We start from the raw sequence: 20,504 nt of genomic DNA on the forward strand, positions 1-20,504 counted from the left end.
AGCTCCTCGCGCTCCTCCCCGAGGGTCAATTACACGCGTCTTCACCTACTACAGAAGCTGAACCACAGCGCCGAGGAGTCGCCCTTCTTATGCAATTTGACATTATTGGCAAAACAATGTGAACGAACAAGCTGCTTTCGAATGGTCCATAAGTGACACAAACCTCAGTGAAGTCTTCCCGCAATCATAATAATTGGCTTATTTGAGAAGCATTTGAATGTCTTACGTTGACCAGCTTAATGTTATCAACGTTGAGTTTCATTCATCTCACGTTTCACCTTTTTAGGTTATGTGATGCCTATGATGAGTCCTCCATGTACATCGAATAGCTTTAGGCCAGCTGTTTCTCCCTGGAAATGCTAGGCTAAGCTAGCCTTCTGCGGTTAGCAGGAGAAGTGCAGCTGCGTGATCAACGTTGGGTCTCCGGGTTTGACCACGGAGCAGCTGTTGGTTCATGCTGTGACACGTGCGCGGCAGATACTTTTGGACGTGACCTCTTTCGACCCTCCGTATCGTTCAAGCGCTCATTGGACACCTGTTGCAACCGTTCCAGGTGGAGCTGTCTGAGTTCTGAGCTTTCTCTAGAAGAGAAGCCCGGAGGTTAAACAAACCAAAACATCATTAAAATTAAACCTCCCGTCAACTCCCACTCCCTTTTTCTTCCGAGGCGCAGGGACGTGCTGTTGTGCTTCACGTCCCACACAGGATTGCTACATGACTTCAGGTAATGAATGACCTGTAATGTAATGTAATGAATGAACGGGCCGAGGATGCCCACCCAGCAACGGGGGAAGCAAAGAGAACTCACAAACCCTCGCTCCCGGGGCGCTGAAGGATAATTGAGTTTCCCACCACTGAGTCACTTTGTGGTGATCAGGACGGTTTAACACACGCACGCACACGCGCGCGCTGCATGTGTGCTGCAGTAGAGAAACTGTTCATCACATCATTATTCATGTCATGCATCACACACATCAGCTGAAATGTAATACTTTTAAAAGGAAAATCATTACTTGAAGTTTGCATTAAGCTTGTTTTGCCTTTGGTTGATCACCGGGGCTTCATTTTGCTTTTAGAAATGTCCACATTTGTCACGTCTCTTCTCGCTCACAAGTGGGCTGGACTTGGGATGTCACGCATTTCCTGTCACCAATCAGATATTTGCAACATTTGAATCAAAACAGTCAGAAAATGAGAGTTGGAGCGGAATAGTTCATTAGCAAATATTTTTGAGAGCTTTTTTCTGAACTTAAGCACCAACCTTTTATTTACAACGAGATCTGCGGAAACTAAATACTTTGTGCAACAAAGTTAAGTGGAGATGTGCTCACAATGCGCTGCCTTCCTTTGAAGCTCTTTAAAAGTCAATATAACTGAGCCTGACGTGTCATTCTCAGGTTTTACAGGCCCACAAAGGGAGCACGGTGAAGTGAAAGAGGATCGAGTGATAAAACGACATCACGCGAAGGAGGAGTCAGACCGCTTCTGCAGTAGTTTCATTTAGTCATTTCTGTACAGAAAATGAGAAGCTCTTTTAGCTTATAGACTGGAAACGATGGGAAACCGCTAGCTTAGCTTCGTCCAAAGGTATCAAACCATCACCTGGATTCACACGATTAATACACAACTTGCTTAAAACAATTCAATTAAAACTGATCCTGTTCGTAAAGTAGAATTTAAAACCATTTGTTTAACATAGAGATTCACTTGCCACTTGCTTCACACACTTAATGGGTCTAAAAAAAAACACTTTCTAACAAGTTTGTATAGATTTAAAAGATTAGAAGACAATTGTAATTGCATGTCAAATACGTATTTTTGTTCTGGCTATCCTGTCCAACATCCTACATCCCATTAGAACCAATGTACGTTAAATCTATTTGATTTATTAGTCAAGCTATTTTATAGCTTCAAATGGCCAAGCAGCTATTGACGAACACACATTATACATTAGTGACCCAAATGCAGTAACTGATGTTACACTTTATTAGAATGGGGGGGAAAAAAAGAAATGGCTGCATTCCAATAGTCATGTCGCGATCATCCAGCGCTGTTCAGTGGGGGAAAATGTCCCGACTGTCTGACCTCATAGTAGCTGGTCCGGCCTCGGCTCCCGCCCTCCGCCCTTTGATGTGGCTGCTCTTCTCTTCTGTTTGTTCACCAGCGCCAGCGGTCTGCTCGCTCCCATTCAGCAATCTGCCTCTTGCTAAATCCCTCCCTCCCTCCGACCGGGCGGCAGCCGCATTGTTAGCATTGTACACCGAGAGGTGAGAAACATGCAGCCTCTTCACACCTCTGGGGCCTGCAGAGCGCATTCTGCAGAAATCAGCCGACTTCTCACCTGCTTTTAAGTCCATCGTGGGCCCTCGTGATGTCGCTGCTTCTAAGATCACCAGTGAGTTCGCGAGTATGTGTGAGCATCATTGGTGACACCTCAACTTGCCAGTCGTATGCAACTGGAAACCTCCAGTGAATAATACACAGAGGATGGACTTCCCAGTGAAGTAGGACTCATCTTGTGCCCTGTAGTTAAACTTTTTAACAAATAAAAATGGGCAGATTTGGATAGAAACAAAAAAAAATCTTGACTGCTCTGAAATATCCTGCAGGGTTCGGCAGTTTTATTTATTTATATTTGCTCAAGGTGCTTTCCGACTGGACCTGTGAAACCGCGATTACAAGAGAAGCACAAACTACCTGAAACCACGACGCGCGCACTGATGATACATACCTCCAGTTTTCAAATCGATCAGGAAATGCTGAAAAAACGGCCGTGATCACAGCTTTTAAGGGCGGCGCCTTTGCAAAGTGTGCAGAGTTAGAAAAGCGCGTCGAGAGGAAAAGCTCTCAGTGTCTTTATGAATCAACACTTAACTGGAACTATTAAAGGAGCAGAGTTTAAACACTGTTTGGTTACTCATCGGCATTCCAGGCCGGAACAATCGAGCACACTTTGTTCAATATTTACATTTATGGAGGATTTGTTTGCTTTACCACACCGAGCAGCTCAATCATGAATGCAGTAATACAACGTGTAACTGCAGCGCAGTCAGTGGTTTTACAATTCATTGACGAGGAGACGCAGCAGCTGAAACTAAAGAGAGGAAACCATCAGCTTAAGTTCCTCTCGACAACCCCGCCAGCACCATAAATGGAAGGAGCTTCATTCACAAATTTGCACCCTGTGAACCCGTGACGTGGCCCAGTGGCAGGAGGCGAAACGGAGCACTTCTTTTTTTCCACTACTGTAAAAAGTTGAACACAAGCGACGGCAAACATCTTTCTTTGACGGATGGCCTTCGTTAGACTTTTCTTTTCTTTTTTTTTGGGGGGGGGGGTCACAAACTGCATTCCTTTTTTTAAAACAATTGCATCATCCTGCACAGCGCGCTGCGGTATTCGTTAAATGTGGCTCCGTGGATCACGTTTCAGAGGGTTGGAACTCACTGACTTTTCGGTATTAGAGCGCGTAATTCAGTTTGCGGTGACTTTATAGCCGAGTGTTTTACTACGAAAGGTCAGTGAGTTTGTGGTGAGATGAAAATAGAAAAGGCCCATTGAGCATTAGTACGTCTTCATCAGCAAATCTTCAATAATTATAGCAACTGCTCAGACCTCCAGTCACATAATGCTTTTATCTAAAGCATCCGGTCCATGTTGACTACACGGATGTGCACTCTTTTTTTACTTTTTCTTTATCTCCCTTGCATCAAGTAATATTATACAGCCGCCCTCACCACAAATTATCTCATTGATCTCCCCCCCTTCTTTTTACTCCGCTATCACAGGTACAACACTCCCCGGAGTCTGCAGGAGAGCGTGCAGATTAACAAGCTTAAGGTGAGCGTTCCCAGGGCTCGCCGCGCAGGGCGGCCGTGGGAGGTCTCCTGAGTGCCTGTGACTTGGCATGAGCGCGTTCCAAAGTATGCCCTCTCCTAAGTCAAACACCGGCACAGGCCGCTACTTGCTCCTGTCCAACTGATGTGCCCGCCCACACGTGGGAAAGCGGCGTCTCCGCGGGACCGGCGCGGGCGCTTTTAATTCGTTTAAGCCCGTCGCTTTGTTTGGGTTGAGGAGATTTCTTAAGATAACATTGTGTACCGTGAGGCACGGTAAAAGGCTATTAGGTCCCCAGGGCATTCAAACAGCGGGCCTTTTTGATCAAAGGCTTGGCCCGAAGTCACAAATAACGATGATGCGATGAGTGAAAGTGAATTTAACGCAGCTGAGCGAGCCCCCGCCCCCCCCCCCGCCCCCGTATACACAGCTGTCACAGACTGTATAGATTTAAACCGCTGTGCATTTCAAACCGCGGTGAGATGCAGGCCCCCGGATGCTGAGCTTTTTGACTTGATTCATTTGGGCTGATGGCGGAGCGGTGATTGGAATTCATCATTCGTGTACAGTGGGACTCTGTTGGCTATCAAACATTCAGATAACGGCTTTGGACAAGACCCCCGACGTTTGCGGCGTGTGTTTTCATCAGCAGATGTTTTATTGGGGAAAAACCCGGCACAGGATGAAGACGTGTTCACCGAGAAGATGAAAAGAGTCAACTTTAACCTTAAAATAGGAATCAACGTGCTGCAAACCAACACTCTGCGCCCCGTATTCATATGAGCGCTTGGTCCCTGGTGGATAGTTGTACCTGGTATAGTGTGATGTCGTTGTGTGATGCATCAGACTCTGATCTTAACATTTACTCCAGCTCTCTGTTATTTTTATCCCGACCCCTTTCCTCTTTTATTGGCCATAAAACAAATTGTTGGGTTGTACACTTATATCTAATTTTATATACAGTCGCGACTCGTGGAAATGTTATTTTAAAGCTTGATTTTCTCTGTGACGAGGAATTTGTAGGCCCATGCGTAACATTGTGTGGTTATGAAATGTTTTGTAACTGTATATTGAAGTCCACAAACTAAACTAACTCCTACTTCAGTGTCTTTCTGGTAAATGAACAAATGAACATTCCCCTAGTTGTGACTTTCAAAGCGCAGTTAAATGTGTGTTGTTGTTGTTGACCTAAATGACTCTGGTAGCATTCTGACCGTCGATTTCATGTCAACTGAACTGTCTGCATCAAAGTCATGTCACAACATCACGCTCTCACGTGGTAGTCTGCCGTACAGAACTCACCAACTTATTCCACAAAAACACTTCCCTCCATCTGTGGAAAATGCGCAGCCATTTAGGTATTGAAAGATTCAGTTTAGCTTAATCTCCTTTGTCTTCGCTCTGAGTCATTGTTGGGGGAAGTTGGTGCTTTCTTTATGCATATGTTGTGAAAACCAGCGGTGCTTTTACATAGTTGCCATTTAAGAATCATGGTGTCGCGATGGGGCCCCCCCCCGCCTCCCCCCCTCAGCCCGGCTCTCAGTTCTGCTCAGCGCAGCGTGTATCCACTCACTGCATCGCTCCATTGACCTCGATGAACCTGGAGGGGAGGGGGGGACTTTTCCTTTAAATTATGCACATACCGAGAAAATGCACATTCAAATATCACCTGATCTTCTGCAGAGTGACTTGCCTTGGCGTTTAAACAGACGCTGACATTTAGACAGGGGGAGGGGGGGCATGAGAAAAAGCGAAAGTCATGGTGATCGGGTTGCAGGCGGCGAAGCCTTTCGCTCGCCCCGGGTGTTTATAGTAGAGCGTGTTGTTAAGGGCAAGCATAACAGTGGCCGTGAGAAGATGCCACGTCTCGCTTGTCTGTTTACCTGCTGGAGTTGTGTTAGTGGGTGTTAGTGGGTGTCACTGTTGCTCCCCCCCACCCCCCTCCACCCCCCTCCACCCGCCTCCTGCTCACCCCGGAAATGAGTCCGCCGGTAAAGGTTTGTGGATGTTGGGTTAAGTAATCCAACATCACTCAGAGCTGCTTTCTGACACCACTTTAACAAGAAAGCTCCTCTTTGGGCCCCGAACACGCAAACTGTCACTTATCGTTTTTTCTTAAAAGCTAGTACAGTTGCACGCTTTAACATTTAAATTGCACAATAGTATAGGAAATTGTGTCATGAACGCTTCAGGAAGCCGGCGTGCAAAAGCTGAATTTACAGTGGTAAACCACTTTACTCTGCAACCATTAAAAGCGAGTATCTTGAATGAAGGACATGGTGTGCATCATGTGCATGTGTGAGTTTTCACTCTTGCATGTTAATCACCCCACAGGACACTTCTAGGAATGATCACTGTCACTTGTTCTCAGAATGAAGAACATGTTCTTTGTAGCGTGGACCTAAATTAAAGTGCAGTTTCCTCTTTGCTTTCGTACTCAAGTTATATACGTATACTTTACTATATACGTCTGCATTTGGTAATATAATGAGCCAGGGGTAATTATTAACCCTAACAAATTAAGAAAGATGCATGAAATATGCATCAACAAAACACACAGACCAATTTGTTAGGAATAATTTATTTGCAGGGGTATTTCATGAATTCCCGCGAGGCTGCGGCGCCCCAGAGGCTGTCAGCATTTTGAGGCTTAATTTGAGAAAAGCAGCCGCGCAAGAAACTTCTCCCCCACCTCCCCAAAAACACATCTCGCCACCTTCTGCGTTCTCCTGCACTTCAAGCATTGGTTATCAGAATTGCAAATATCCGGCGGACCATCTACTAAATCAGAATTATTAATGACGGGGCCTTTTGAAGTTTACTTGGGCGGCATCGTTCCCTCTGCAAACGAGCAGGACAGCGTTTTGTGGACTTATTTCTCCACGTTGGGATGGTTTGAACAACATATTCATGGGCTAGTAACAAGTACTCCATCCTCCACTTAACCTTTAGAAGCAGGAGATGAGCCAACAATGACACATTGCTGTGTGGTTGCATGTAAATATATAAATAGTTCTCTGTGAAGCCCCGAAACCGGTGGCTAAACATACAATGAAGGTTTTACAAAATGATAAAGCAGTGTTGTCATATTACAGTTATACATTTTTTTAAATATAACCCTGTAATACTTGAATGTATTTTTATTCAGTCGTTTCCTTTCATAATATCTTTCTACTGCTGCTGCCGGTTCACACACTCGATAGATAGATAGACTCTTATACTGAAGCAGCCACAGGAAATAAAGTGCACACGTCATCAAAGTTAGCTCAGTCGTTTTCTCGCATTTCTATGCAAACAACTGGAGTTTGTTTGGCTGCACTGTTGATGGACCTTGAGTGAAGAACTACTCAAGCGCAGCGCGTCTCCAGAACACACAGACCTGCCTTTCAGGTCACGGATGCAGATTCCGAGTAGGATGCTGAGGGCATATAATCTACAGGCAGACATGTTGATAACAGAGAAGACACTCACAGATTTCGAGAGATACCCCCCCCCTGTTGAATTTGACTTCACGGGACTTCTTGATCTAACAGACGCGCGGCTGCGTTAATCCATCCAGGAATCGACTAACCGGAATACCGGATAATCGCGGAGAGTGCATACAAGCAGCAGCCGCTGGGTCCGCCCACTGCAGAGGTCATGTGACGTGAGCGCCTGCAAACATCTCGAACTCTCTCACACGCAGAAGCCGCGATCGTACTTTTCAGCACCGTGGTATTTAGGCCTCTGCTATCTGTTGTTCTGGGTGAGTATAGTTCTGGAGAGGCAACATAGAATCATGTGCAGCCACAACCCAAAAAAAAAAAAAGGGTTCACAGAGTGCAACTTCACGCTCCGAGTGATTGAATGCAGAAGTGGCAAAATGTCAAGTGAGAGAGAGAACATTTAATGACGCAACACTCACTAGATGCATGTGTCCCCAGTGATGCCCCCTGGGGGGGAATGACGCCCTTGACCTCACGAAGGGGCCTATATTATTTAAACTGAATAAATCAATTATCGTCTTTGTGAGCAGTCGCAGCCTCCAGACGAAATGTCTTTTTTTTCACGTGCCACCCGCTCCATAAATAGGCCGATTTGGACGGCTGCGGGCGTGGGGATCATGTGCCGCACTGTGACACGCGGTGAATGCTCGGCTGTGTTGGCTCGCGGAGGAGGAGGAGGAGACTCCGGGATGCCGTGTACATGAAGGGCCCTCTGTGTCTCCGCCGTGCACACAAGTATGCATCTCATTACTAACTTTGGACTGAAATAACTCCGCTGCTCCGGCTAAAGGCAACCTCAGCCGAGCCCTGACCCGCGCCGACCGCAAGCGTGACCCTTCAGCGGCGTTCGCGTCACTCTCTTTTGCCGGTGCGTGTGCAAGTGAGAAGGGGATAGGCGGCTGACGTAGCGTTCATCCCGGATGGAGCAGCGAATCGGCCCACGGGGCCTCGGGATCCGCGTGACGTGACTCTTATGAAGAGAAGCAAAACAATCCAAGATTACAGCGAAGAGAAGAACCAATGATAGAGGATAGATGTACAAATAATGGCAAAACGCCACAATGAAGACCGTCGCCTGTCAGAGAGATCGCAGGGCTTTTAGACACTTATCTGATCACTAGGCCGCACGATAAGGGAGGAAATCTGACAAAACACACACACACATGCCATGGTAAGTAATTGGCAAGGGCTGAGGGCAAGAGTGTCCTTGAAGGTTCATGGAAATCCTGTAAAACGAAGGGGCAAGAAGAATAATTACGAGGAGCCTCTTTTGCATTTTTCGCATTCACGTGTTTTTGATGAGTTGTCAAATATTCATGCGAGAGTGCGACTGCTGTCCCCCGCGGGCCGCTGAAGGATTGTCCACAGCTTTTGATCATAAACCAGCTGAGTGTGCAGTGTGAAGCAGCAGGGACTGATTGATTGTCTATTCGTCCAACATCTGATAGGTAAACACATGCAAATCCTAGCGCAAGAGATAATGTGTGTGGAATTGAACGCACAATGTTGTGTCCAATTAAATTCTCCTCTGAAACTGCATTTCAAATACATGAGGTTTGAATATATTTTACTATAATAATTGCGTTTTTTGTTACAGTATGAGAATGAGACAACAACAATGTAGCCTATCTTTCATTGGCCTTTGAATTTTTTACTCCAGTATAACATTTTTAAAGTACACCGAGTACTTTTACTGTGTATAAGTATTCCGAGGTGTCGACAATGTGTTTACAGTCCAGCAAACCGGCAGACACATGCGGGTAACGCGCGCGCCCAACTTGTTCGGAACATCCTGCTTTAACATTTACTTTCGCCGGGTCATAAATCCGTCCTGCCCCCCCCCCCCCCCCCCCCCCCTCCCACCTCCCACAGCAGGAAGCGGGTTGAGCCCCCCTCCGAACCGCGGCTTCACCCGGTGAACCCTCGTCCCTCCCGATCCTGCCCTGTGACAGGGACCCGCAGCTGCTGCGTGGTCGTCCCCATCCCTCACTGTCAAAACATGGCTCCCGCCCAGCGCTCCGTCCCTTAGTAGCTGCCTACTGCCTGGGAAGTCGGCCAAGGCCTCGGCAAAGAGACACCGAGTGTACAACAGTTGTATCATTTGACATTAATCCCCCCCCCTCAGTTGTATCGTGTGTGTGTGTGTGTGTGAGTGTCTCGTCCTCTGATCAATGAACCGCGGTTGACTTTCCATTTCTTCTCTTTTGTCACCGCGGCCTGAAATAAAAAAAGGGAGTTGAATTCAACCGCCGATCAGAAAGCTTAGAGAGTCGCCAGCGAGGGCGCTCAACGGACCAGGGGTACAAAGCTCACATATTTTATGCCCCAATCTTAATGGCTAATCTTAAAGCCCATTCCTGGCAGTCTTTATGGATATGGGGGGGGTTCTGGGTTGGGTTTATTCAAAGGGCCCGACAAAGACGTTCGCTGTGGGCCTCAAATACCGCAGGTGTCAAAAGCCCTTCTGGAGTTGTCACCTCTGTTTAAGAACTGGCAGTTCTCGCAAAAGACATATTCGGCCATCGCCAACGCGCTGATGAGTCGGCAGGCTGCTGGCGAGGGGACCGTGCAATGTTCGCGTGTCGTGTTCTGCTTTAACCTTGAGCGGGACGACACTTTTGCGCGTCGGTTTAAACGCGGCGCGCGGGAGCACCTAATGGTCTGCGTATTTCCCAGTACGTCGGGGTGTGGGTCGGCCTGGCTGGCCGGCGGGCTTCACGTGCAACAGCTCCACGCGACGTACCCGGTTATTGACACGGCGCATTTCAGCGGGGGGGGGGGGCTCCTGAACTTGAGAGGCGGCAGCGGCGCCGGAGGGCCGAAGAGTTCAGCGCGGTTAATGTTCAACCCTTTTGATCTCTGCCGGGAAGGTCGCATTCTCAGAATTCCTCAATGGCGCTCGGAGCGGTGGACGGCCTTGTGAGCGGCTCCGCGGAAAGACAGGAGACGCTCTCCCGGGCCGTTTGCTTTACTGCCACCGTGGAAAAGCGCGCTGAGCAAGAAGCAGAGCTCGGGGCGGTGAAACCCGGCGGATATAACCGCTAGACGACGCCGCTGATTGCCACTTTCGCCCCATTTTTTTTTATTGTTGTCATATAAACACCTGTCTTCAGAAACTGCCGCGTCATCATGATTTACCGCAAAAGCGCTGTAGTGCTTTTTTTTCGAATCGGAAGTGTTGAGTGGGACGCGATGTCGGGGGGGGGGGGGCGGCGTCCGTCAATCATTGTCGGATGAGTCGGATGAGCTCATGCTGCTGTGATGTTTTTGTTGTTTTAAGGACTGTCCTTTCGCTTAGTTTGTTTGTCCTCAGGATCTGGTCAGAGCGACCCCCCCGCTGAACAAAGATTTCACAACGGGTCGAGCACAGTTCAGTCAAAGGGGGCTGTTATCTGGAAGGAACAGAAGCTCTTATCCAGATCCACGCAACTGTTTTCCCTCCAGGTTTATGGAGATATTTACGGCCTAACGAGCGTTACAGCATCAGGCATCAAAGCAACAAAACATTTTCTTAACGGCAAAGCGATCATGCCCCCGCAGGGGAGGAGTGGGGGGGATGCGTTAAGCAGTTCGTTGGAAATGTTTGCCGCGTGGATGCGAGACGGACGGGGTAAAAGTCAGCAGACGTCGCAGCAGGTGCCACCATTTTTTTTTCACGACGCCCCTCCGAGCGGCAGCATCCGCGAAGCGCCGATTGATTTGTGTGAGATGTTTCCTATTGTTCAGGCTCAGGAGGTTTAGCGCCGGGCTGATTAACTAATGGAGGGATTTAATCCCAGGTGGGAGTCACAATGAGCAGCCGTCACTTGACCCCAAACTAAATGCAGAGTAGTAAAAAGTCCGTCGCCGCACGGACGTCATCTGTGCTTTAGAGGAGCTTTAGAGGAGCGGACTGGACGGGACGGTCCAGCTGGTCCGAGAACAGAATAATACACAAACAAGGTTAGCCAAAAGGCTTTGTGGATCCTTTTAGTGTTTGGCATTGAAGACGACAGAGAGCTGCCCTCGGATTTGACCGGATGAACGATATAACGATCAGGTGTAGCAAACTGCAGTCGCCTCTCAGGGCGAAACGGCGGCTTTGTCGTGTCGGCCAAATGCGGCCAGCTTTTTTAAAAAATAGAACGATTTTTCTGATTTTCCTTGGAGAAAAAAAAAACGGACGTCAAGCTTCGGACGTTGATCGGGTCGAGGTTGTCCTCTTCCTCTGGTGTCGGGGGGAAAAAGCCCCCGAGTCCAAACAGGAGTACCCTCAGGTCAGAGAACAAATGGCTTGAAGGCCTCATGTGGCCCCTTTGACCACAACACATGGCCCCTTTTGTCCCCCCGCGTGCCACTCAGCCACAGGGCGAAGCGACCGGAAGCTGCTGCCACGGGCGGTCTGAGGCGGAAAGGGTTTGAACCTGTGAACTGATGGGGCCCGATCGCCGAGGCCATTCACGCCGACAGGAGGGGCCGAAGAGGCGGTGGGCGGTGGGCGGGGGGGCCTTTCACCCCGAGCTGAGGTGAGCTTTGCAGTGACATCAGGGGATTGGTGATATAATCCTCTTGCTGTAATTGGTTAGGTGAACTTCCAGCGGGCCTCTGTGGGCTCCACTGCCCCGCGCAGCCGGAGGAACGGTTTACACATCACACCGGCTTTATTCTGCAATGTGGTGGATGGCGGCGGCTGGGAACTTTCATGGCCATGCTGACAATGAGTTGCTCTTTTATTCATCTATTCTATTATTCAGGTGCTGCTCCTGGCCGCCTCATGTAGAGATCCACCAGTGCAAGAGGAACAAATGAATATAAATATTTCCAGGTGTGGTTGACGTGGTTTTCTGAGATATATGATTTACTATGCATGCTTTGTTGTCAATTAGACAACGTATCATATCTCAATATATGACTTCATGATTTGATTTGATTCGAGCTATGAATCATCGTATCACTCAGCGCTTCCTTTTCTTTGCGGCGCTCCCCGTCCCCAGTGATGACAACAAAAGATCTCAGCAGCATCTCAACGAACGGGGTCCTGGTGCCTTCATGATCTAAAGACTCTTAAACTTCCAGATGAAAACTGACGCGTGTGGTTTGAACAGGCTGAACAGAAATCTAAATCATGTCTTTATCAGAGAGCAAAAGGAAAGTGAGAGGAGAGAGAGGCTGGAAAAAGACCCCTAGTCCGACGTGAAACATGGAGTTTGGGCTTCACGGTTCTCCCTCCGAATGCTCCTCAGCAATCATTTCTCATTTAAAAAGAAATTCCATTTACCTTCTCCAGAATGAGGCGGAGGAAGACTCTCTGCCAAATATCGCTGTGACTACAACCAAGGGGGGGGGATGCACGGTTTTGTAGTGATTCGGAAGGACCAACCAACCTAATACGCTTTTGGGATTAGAGACGTCACTCTGAGATATGTCATCCATTCCCCACAAAGGCTCAAATATTTTTAGAAGCTGCAAAATTCAGGAAAAACCCAAAACACTCCATTTCCACCCCCCCGCCCTCCCCCCAACGGCAACGGGGATTGTGCCTCAGAGAAACGTGGGAGTGGTTGTGTAGGTGGTGATGGCGGCGTGGGTGTTGTGGGTGGTTGTAGGGGGGAGGGAGGGGAGGGAGGGGGAGGGAGTGCAGGATTCTGCCTATTTGAGGACTCGCTGTCGCTGTTGCAGCTGCTGAATTTCTCACAGCAGCAATTTCAAGGCCGCCAAAATGAATTACACATATGGAGCCCGCGTTTTGGTAAAATCTCCCCGCCTAATCCCGCACAATTCCCTCCGCCTCGGCTAATTCCAGATGTGCTGCATTTCAACAAAAAAAAAAAAAAGAAGTGCGGCACGCTTACACACTCGTGGATCCGGAGATGCACTCCCCTGTCCCCTCGCCCCCTCGTCCCCCCTTTCTTCTCGCTCGTTCACAAAAACATTCGGGGAGCCCTGATCTGTGATTTGCATGAGCAGTAATTAGGATGCTCGGGGATTAGCGGCGTGCTCGGCGTGCGGTGGGAGGTGTCACTTAATGGACAAGTGCCGTTCAGATAATAAAGCAATGAATAACAATCGCTCCCCGCTGCATTTTTCTCGACACTTCAGCGGCGATATTATAGGAGCCGTTGATGGTGGGAAACACGAGACAAGAGGAATATCGGAGAGCGGCTCGGCGGTGCAGCAGGGTTTACGATGTGTGTGAGGAGACTGATACCAGAGCTGTTGTGTGTGTTTGCACACGCTTGTGTGAACCAGCAGCCGGTCTGCGTTCGCTCCATCCTTCACCCCGCTCTTATCCCCACAAGGCCTCGGTCCCTTTTCTCCCCTGCTGGCTCCTTATCAGGGGGCCAGCTCGTCAGGGACACACGTGCCATCGTTCTGACACTGACCGCGGGTCATTGAAATGCAAACAGAGAACACACTAAACCAAATGGGGTCGAAGAGCAGCAAATATTTGGGCAAGACCTTTTTTTTTTTTTCACCGATGGAGCCGGCCGCTTTATGCTCGAAGAAACAGGGTTTGAGCAGATGGCCATTTGGAGTGCGCCGCCTTCGTTTTAGCTGTGCTCAAATCAAATAAAGCCCCCCCCCCACGCCACGCGTAGAAACAGGAAGCGACGTAGAAGAGCCGACGCCGATGGTCCAATCTCCTCTCATTAAGAATTGAACGGGGGGGGGAAGGTCAGCGCGAGAGCCGGGAGGAAGAATGATTCATCTCAAAAACCAACACGCCGCAGTCGTCCTCTGATGGAGCCGCACGTTACTGAGACGGGTGGGAAACAGCGTGACGGACATACACACACACACACACACACACACTTGGTGTTATGAAATGTCCCCCAACTGTCACACTCAGACTGAGGAACAACAGGAGAGCAGCTCCCTCTATCTACCGAAACCAAAAGACCGACAGCGAGTCTCTGACCCAATCTTGTGTTCTGAATATTTATTTGATCTGGAACACAATATTGCTACGCTAGACAGGCAGCTACGAGGCCGTCCTCATGTGACATCTGTTCTGAGCAACAAGGCGGAGGACCTGATAACAGACGTCAACATCCTCACTGCCATCATCACCTCAATGTAAACAAAAAGTGTGACAAACTTAAAACATCAATGCATGTAGGACAGTTATTGAGTTACTCTTAATTCAAGTGTGTGGAATTTTGGGCGCTGCCAAGAAAGAATGAAAGTTATTTAAAACGTATTATTAATTTCTTTAATCCAGGTTGAGATGACAAGTTGTTTCCACGAGTCAATCTCCACTGACAAATAACGGTTTGTGGACCAAACCTTACAGAAATCCTTGAGAGTAACCTTGGCCTTCTAGTAAAATACGTGTGATCATAATTTAAAAAGTCTCTGTCATCATAAAAGCCTCATTTCCAGAACATGAGGTCAGCCGGCTGTAACATGCGTATCATGACATCCCACCTGGAGAAGTCTGTTGTGATCCGACCGCCTCGCTCCCGGGGAAATTATTCTTTTGACATTTATAGCTGCAGCACATCCGTCCCTGACGTACTTGTTGTTTGCTCTTTGTTTTATTGAGCGTGATGAGTCAGTCTTTCCCTTCTAGTGACCAGCACGTCCGACTCTGTTACCACGGCGATGTATCCTCCAGACAGCACCCGCGGCACGATTGATCAAACGGCTGATGGAAGCTGGCGGCGACACAAAGGGCGGCACAGTCACAGGTTTTTAAATGTTTCCATTCGGGGGACTCGGATGATGATCCGGAACATCGTCTGTTACGGTGGACGAGCAGGTGGAGGCTCCGTGACGAACATTTGGAAACACGGTGGCCGTTTGTGTAACATTTTGCTTATTCATCTTCCCAAAAAAAAGCATCTTTGCAAAGAACGGAAGAGCCACTGACTATTAGAATAAAGCAAATTTTACAAAAAGCTCAAGCGCCATCTTTTACTGCAGGATAAACTTTGACCTCGAGTTCGGCCTTTTCTTTTTTTGCGTCGAACCAACTTTTGTCTCTTTCCCTTTTTATTGTGAACTATTAAAAATATGTTCTATTGTGATTTACGGATGGACCTCAGCAATTTCCCACCAATCGATTATAAACATGTTCAAACAGCACGTAAGAGCTGTGAAGCTGGTATTGACCCCAATAAACAAGTCATTTTGATCTCAACACCTAAAAAAATGTTCTGAAAACATGAGATTGTCCTTCTTCCTCAACTTCACACCGTGTTCTCCTGTACCAACACGTATGAATCCGTAAACCCACATAATTGCGCACTAGCATGCTAGATGTAATCTGAAGCCTGACCTCTTTTTCAGCGTATGGAATTTTCTCAAATCTTTGTTCTTGTGACATATAGACGTTTTTCTATCTTTAGGTCTCTGACAATAATCTACTGTGTGGTTGAACTCAATGTTTGAGAAGCACCAAACTGTTGCTCAGTTACACATCCAGCAAACAAAGAGCGTGCACGGGAAGCACGCCGAACAATTTTCCAATGTTCACTTTCCTTTTGGCTCCGTCTTTGGTCTCCACCACCAAATATGTGGCTCTTAAGCTGCTACATGCTCCACTTTGCTCGCCGGGTTTACATTGTGGTCTTGGGTCTCTCCCTTATCACTTCTTGCATGTGTTGGTGTCTCGTAATGTGTCGCTGATCACTGATCTTCAAACCAAAACATCTTGAAGATGATAAGACAGTCAGTCCTGTAGTGAGCTCAGTACACCGATGTCCAACGTGTGTCTGGGCCTCCTGTTTTCTCCAGATATAAAAACCCCAGTGAATTTTCTAACCACTGCAACAAAAAAGAGTTACTATTAGGACCGGTCCATACCTCCAGAATGTTCCCCCTCTACAGTTAGGAAATGATAAAACAAGAGGGGTCAAAACCCAATTCACACAGCCCAGACACAAAGCGGACGCTCTCTGTTTTTTTGTGTTTTTGGCCGAAGCACAGCGGTTTGAACTGACAGAAGGGAATCTGGCCTTTGTTTGCTTATCATCCGCAGCTCTAATGAGGATACCACACACGGGCAGTGTTTTAACAGGCTGTTTTAAGGCCTAATGAAGGCAGTGCTGGGTCGGACCAAACGGTAATGAGGCGGGCTGCTTAGGGACGCCGCCTCCGATCGTCCATTAATCAGCACATTCCTCCGAACTTCACACACGCTTTCTATTGCATCCCTATTTCGCTCTCTCTGTTATTACACAGCAAATTCTCCCCGCAGGCAGCCGAGCGTGGAGCTTTGTAAAGCACACACACACGCTAACCACACGTTTATACACTTTCCCTCATCCTGTCAAGGTAGTGCACATCAGGCTGTTTCCTCATCACTCTCTAAGTAGAGCTGCTGAGTGAGGCGGGGGCAGGCAGAGGCGGAGACAGAGGCAGAGGTAGGCATTAGTGGAACATCTCGGTAATGAATGCGTCTCCACAAGGCTGAGGGTGTTTGAGTTTCCTTTTCACTCCAAAATGTTTGGAGGCTTGTTGTCTCTCAGTTCGGTCACCCCGCAGAAACGGAGTAACCGCCAAACAGACTCAGAAGCAAAAGAAGTCTCGCGATGTGACAGCAGGAGCAAAGTGATGGAAACCCGTCACGGCACAGGAAGACGTGTGGATGCAGCTAGAGGAGAGAGAGGAATCCAAATCAAACACATTAATAATCTTCTAACCCATAAATCCTGCTAGACAATGTTAAGTATTTTAGTGTGAAACGACAGCAAGTCCACTAATGCATTCATCATGGAACTTCTTAAGGACAGAACACACTCTGAGTTTAGCATGAAATACGTAGGTGCCCCTTCAGTCAATCAATATCAAGATCAATCATCCAAACAAAAGCAGTCAACCTGTGTACCGTGAATATTGTGATGAAGGGTCGCTTCAGCATTTGAACAGGCATTGTTGTCTGGCTGGAACTTTTATGGCCACCTGTCAGCAAATAAGACAAAAGATTTAACTGTTTCTATTGTTAATCTGCGTTTGAAAGCCACTCCATCTTTTTAAAGCAAAGCCGTCAGTCAATTTCTCAAAAAGCCTCACGGTAAATAGCAGCGCTGTCTGCATAAAACCTGTATGAGGCACATCGCCCGAGATTTACAACGCGGCGAGCAGAGACGCCTGCAGCACAAATCCGAAAGACGGTAGAAGCCCCCCCCCCCTCCCCCCCCCACCCCCCCCGTCTGACAGAAGCACCGCATAAAATGCTAACTTTATACATCACCAGCGCGTAAACCTGTCGCGTTACACAGCCAACACACAATTAGCCGGGACATCCAATCAATATCCTTCAGCTCAATTACCCGCTGGGGGACTGATGCTGACACATGTATGGGGGCAATAATAAAGCCATTATTACGGTGACATCTGACCTCGGTGTTGATTTTCTCCTGTTTGTTTGAGCCGCTTCTCTTTCCGCCGGTGATAGGAATGGAAATGAGCGCTGACAGCCTCTGAAGAGCCGAATCTAATTTTGCGAAAGTGCTTTTTAACAATGTAATTGATTATGTCCTTTGAGTCCTTTTTGCAGATATTAAAACACTATCGCCCCGCTCCACCGCCCCGAGACCGAAGATCTCCCTCTGTACTGGCTGTGATTGTGAGACAGAAACAATTAAATTAGGACCAGTATTTCATTCCCATCGTGGAGAAGGTCATCTTTTCTTACACCTGTGCGAAGCCGAGATAGCAAAGAGGAGAACTCTGCCGACGGCAGGCGAGAGGTCATCGGGAGATCGCTTCTCGGGGGGGGCTCTCAATGATTAAGCCAATCCCCTCCCTTTATGAATTTTACTGTTTCAAAGCACTTAGCAAGGCTGTAAATCATTGCTAATGACAGCGCTGTCCCTCCTCCGCAAAACCAGCGGCTTAAATCCGGCTTGGCGGGCCATCGTGAAGTTGTACAAAGAATAACCAATCGTGTAGAGAAATACAATGATGTCAGCGTTAGACATTTCTGCTAATGGTTCTAACGGCGGTGAGCGTGGCCGGTGTTTACAGGAGCCGCGAACAGGTGCGGCAGTTTGGTATTGATTCATCCGTAGAGCCGGGTTGAATAGCCAATGGCCGATGGCGGAGCTTAGAAACACCCTTCAGACTGACTGCTTGGAAGCAGGTGGGCGTCAGCTGCCCTCATACATCACAGCACTAACAGCCTCTTCTGCAGACGGTGTGCGTGTGGGTGGGGAGGGTGGGGTGTGGGGGGGCTTGAGGCAAAAAGAAATGTCAATAGAAATGAGACAAAAAGAGAGAAACTGGAGGAAGAAAAAAAAACAGAGAGGGAGCAGCGGGCGCCGAAGAACAGATCAAACTGGGGGGGGAGTGATGTAAGAAGAAAAAGCCAACTGTACCTAAAACAAAGGAGTCAGCTGCTGGAGTCGTGCTCGAACAGCTGGTGCCAAAAACAAGAGTGGAGGACAAAGTGGGTTCTGTTTGGACTGGAGGCGGGCCAAAGCCGGGCCGGGTTAGCAGGCAGGGATCACCGCCAACACCAGACGAGGTCTACGGGGAGATCATTATATAACCGAGAGGCACAACAGAGATGCTCTTGACTCCCTAATGATATGGCTCGCTTTAAACCCGGGTCAAAGAAAAAGGCAAGGAGACATTAAATAGAGACACATGCGTCTATAAAAAGACCAGGAAGAAAGAGAGGAGGAGAATGCAGTCCGTTGTTTCTCCATTAAACACTGCAGCAGGATTCATGATGCCTGTGCTTTTTGGCTTTGTCTCCACTGATTCACATGAGTGTAAAATTACACTGTATGGAAATTCTGTAACTTTTGCAATAAAGGTATCTGAGCTTGGAAAATGTGAGATTCCTCTCAGTCAAGTCCCTGGTTGACACAACACAGCTGCTCCTGCAGCATGAAGACTTCACCGAGCTGCCGCTTCTCAAGAAGGCAAATTATATTTTTCATTCAATCATTCATTCCTGATAATGATAATAATGAATATAGATACTATTCAGGAGGATGAACTCCACATATTTTACTTACAATAGAGTAAAAATACTAATATGTTATTCCATTGCGCATGTTCCTCTTAGCTCATCCTAATGCATCATGGGATACGGCTCTCCCTCTGTTGGCTTCATCTCACCAAAACAACCGCTCCTTCTATATATATATATATATATATATATATATATATATATATATATATATATATATATAGTGATTAATACTCAGAGAAGATATTCATTGAAAACTATTTTGTTTTGCACAAAAAGGGAAAGCCTTCATTGGCTTCAGTCCCTGAATGTCTCTCAACTAGGACATTTCTTTCTTGAGCGGATAAATAAAGAAACAACAACAACACAATTATGGCTTTTGCAATTCCAGACGAGCCATGACTCATTTTGCTTTAAAACACATTTATTCCAAGCTGTTAACGTTGTAGCTCAGCATTTTAGTTATAAAACAAGGACATGAACAATTCTCATATCTGCCGTGAATGTTGACAAAAGCAAATGATTGAACATTCCTCCCAAACTCCCGCAATTCTTTTCATAAAAGCACAAAGGTCTAAAATATAAGTTTTTCTAAGACACATAGTGATGTACAACATGTACGTTGACCGCTGTGACATGTGAGTGTCTTCATCGCTGGCTGATATTCGCTCATTTAAAATCAGGAGAAGGCGAAGGACTCGGCCCTTTGTTGCCAACTAACAAGCTATTGAATTACATGAGGAAAGGTTTTTAAGGCTCCCTTTGCCTTCTGGCCTCCATGTTGTAAATGTTTTATTGAAATGTTCTTATTGATACCTCATGAGTAGCCTTCTGTTTGAGGGCTTGTGAATAAAATGAGAGAATTTGTGGTGGTAATACATGTCTATGAGTCATATACTCTGCTCGTCTTTGGTGTATTCCTGTCTCTTTGCGTTTGTTCTATATCTCTATATGTGACTTAGAGTCTCCTTGTTACCGTTTTTTTATGCGTCTTTGTTTGCTTTGTAGTCGCTTCGAGTCCCTGCTCTTTGCCATCGTTTTATTATCCAATAAGACAATCACGTCTCTGGCCCGTCCAGCAATCCACACAACGCTCTGCTTGATGAGAAAATGTCATTTTGTCACAGTCACTGAGCTCTTGAATGCACATGTACCTCTTTGTGGCGGCCATTTTCTCCTTCACCTGCTCTGATTTCGGGGTTCGTTGTTTCTTTCGGCCGGTTCTGTTGGATCTCTCACAAGCTGCATCTCTGAGCAGCTGCACGAGGCAGCTGCTG

The sequence above is a fragment of the Gasterosteus aculeatus genome, chromosome 21 (assembly GCF_964276395.1).
Source record: "Gasterosteus aculeatus chromosome 21, fGasAcu3.hap1.1, whole genome shotgun sequence".
NCBI lineage: Eukaryota > Metazoa > Chordata > Actinopteri > Perciformes > Gasterosteidae > Gasterosteus > Gasterosteus aculeatus.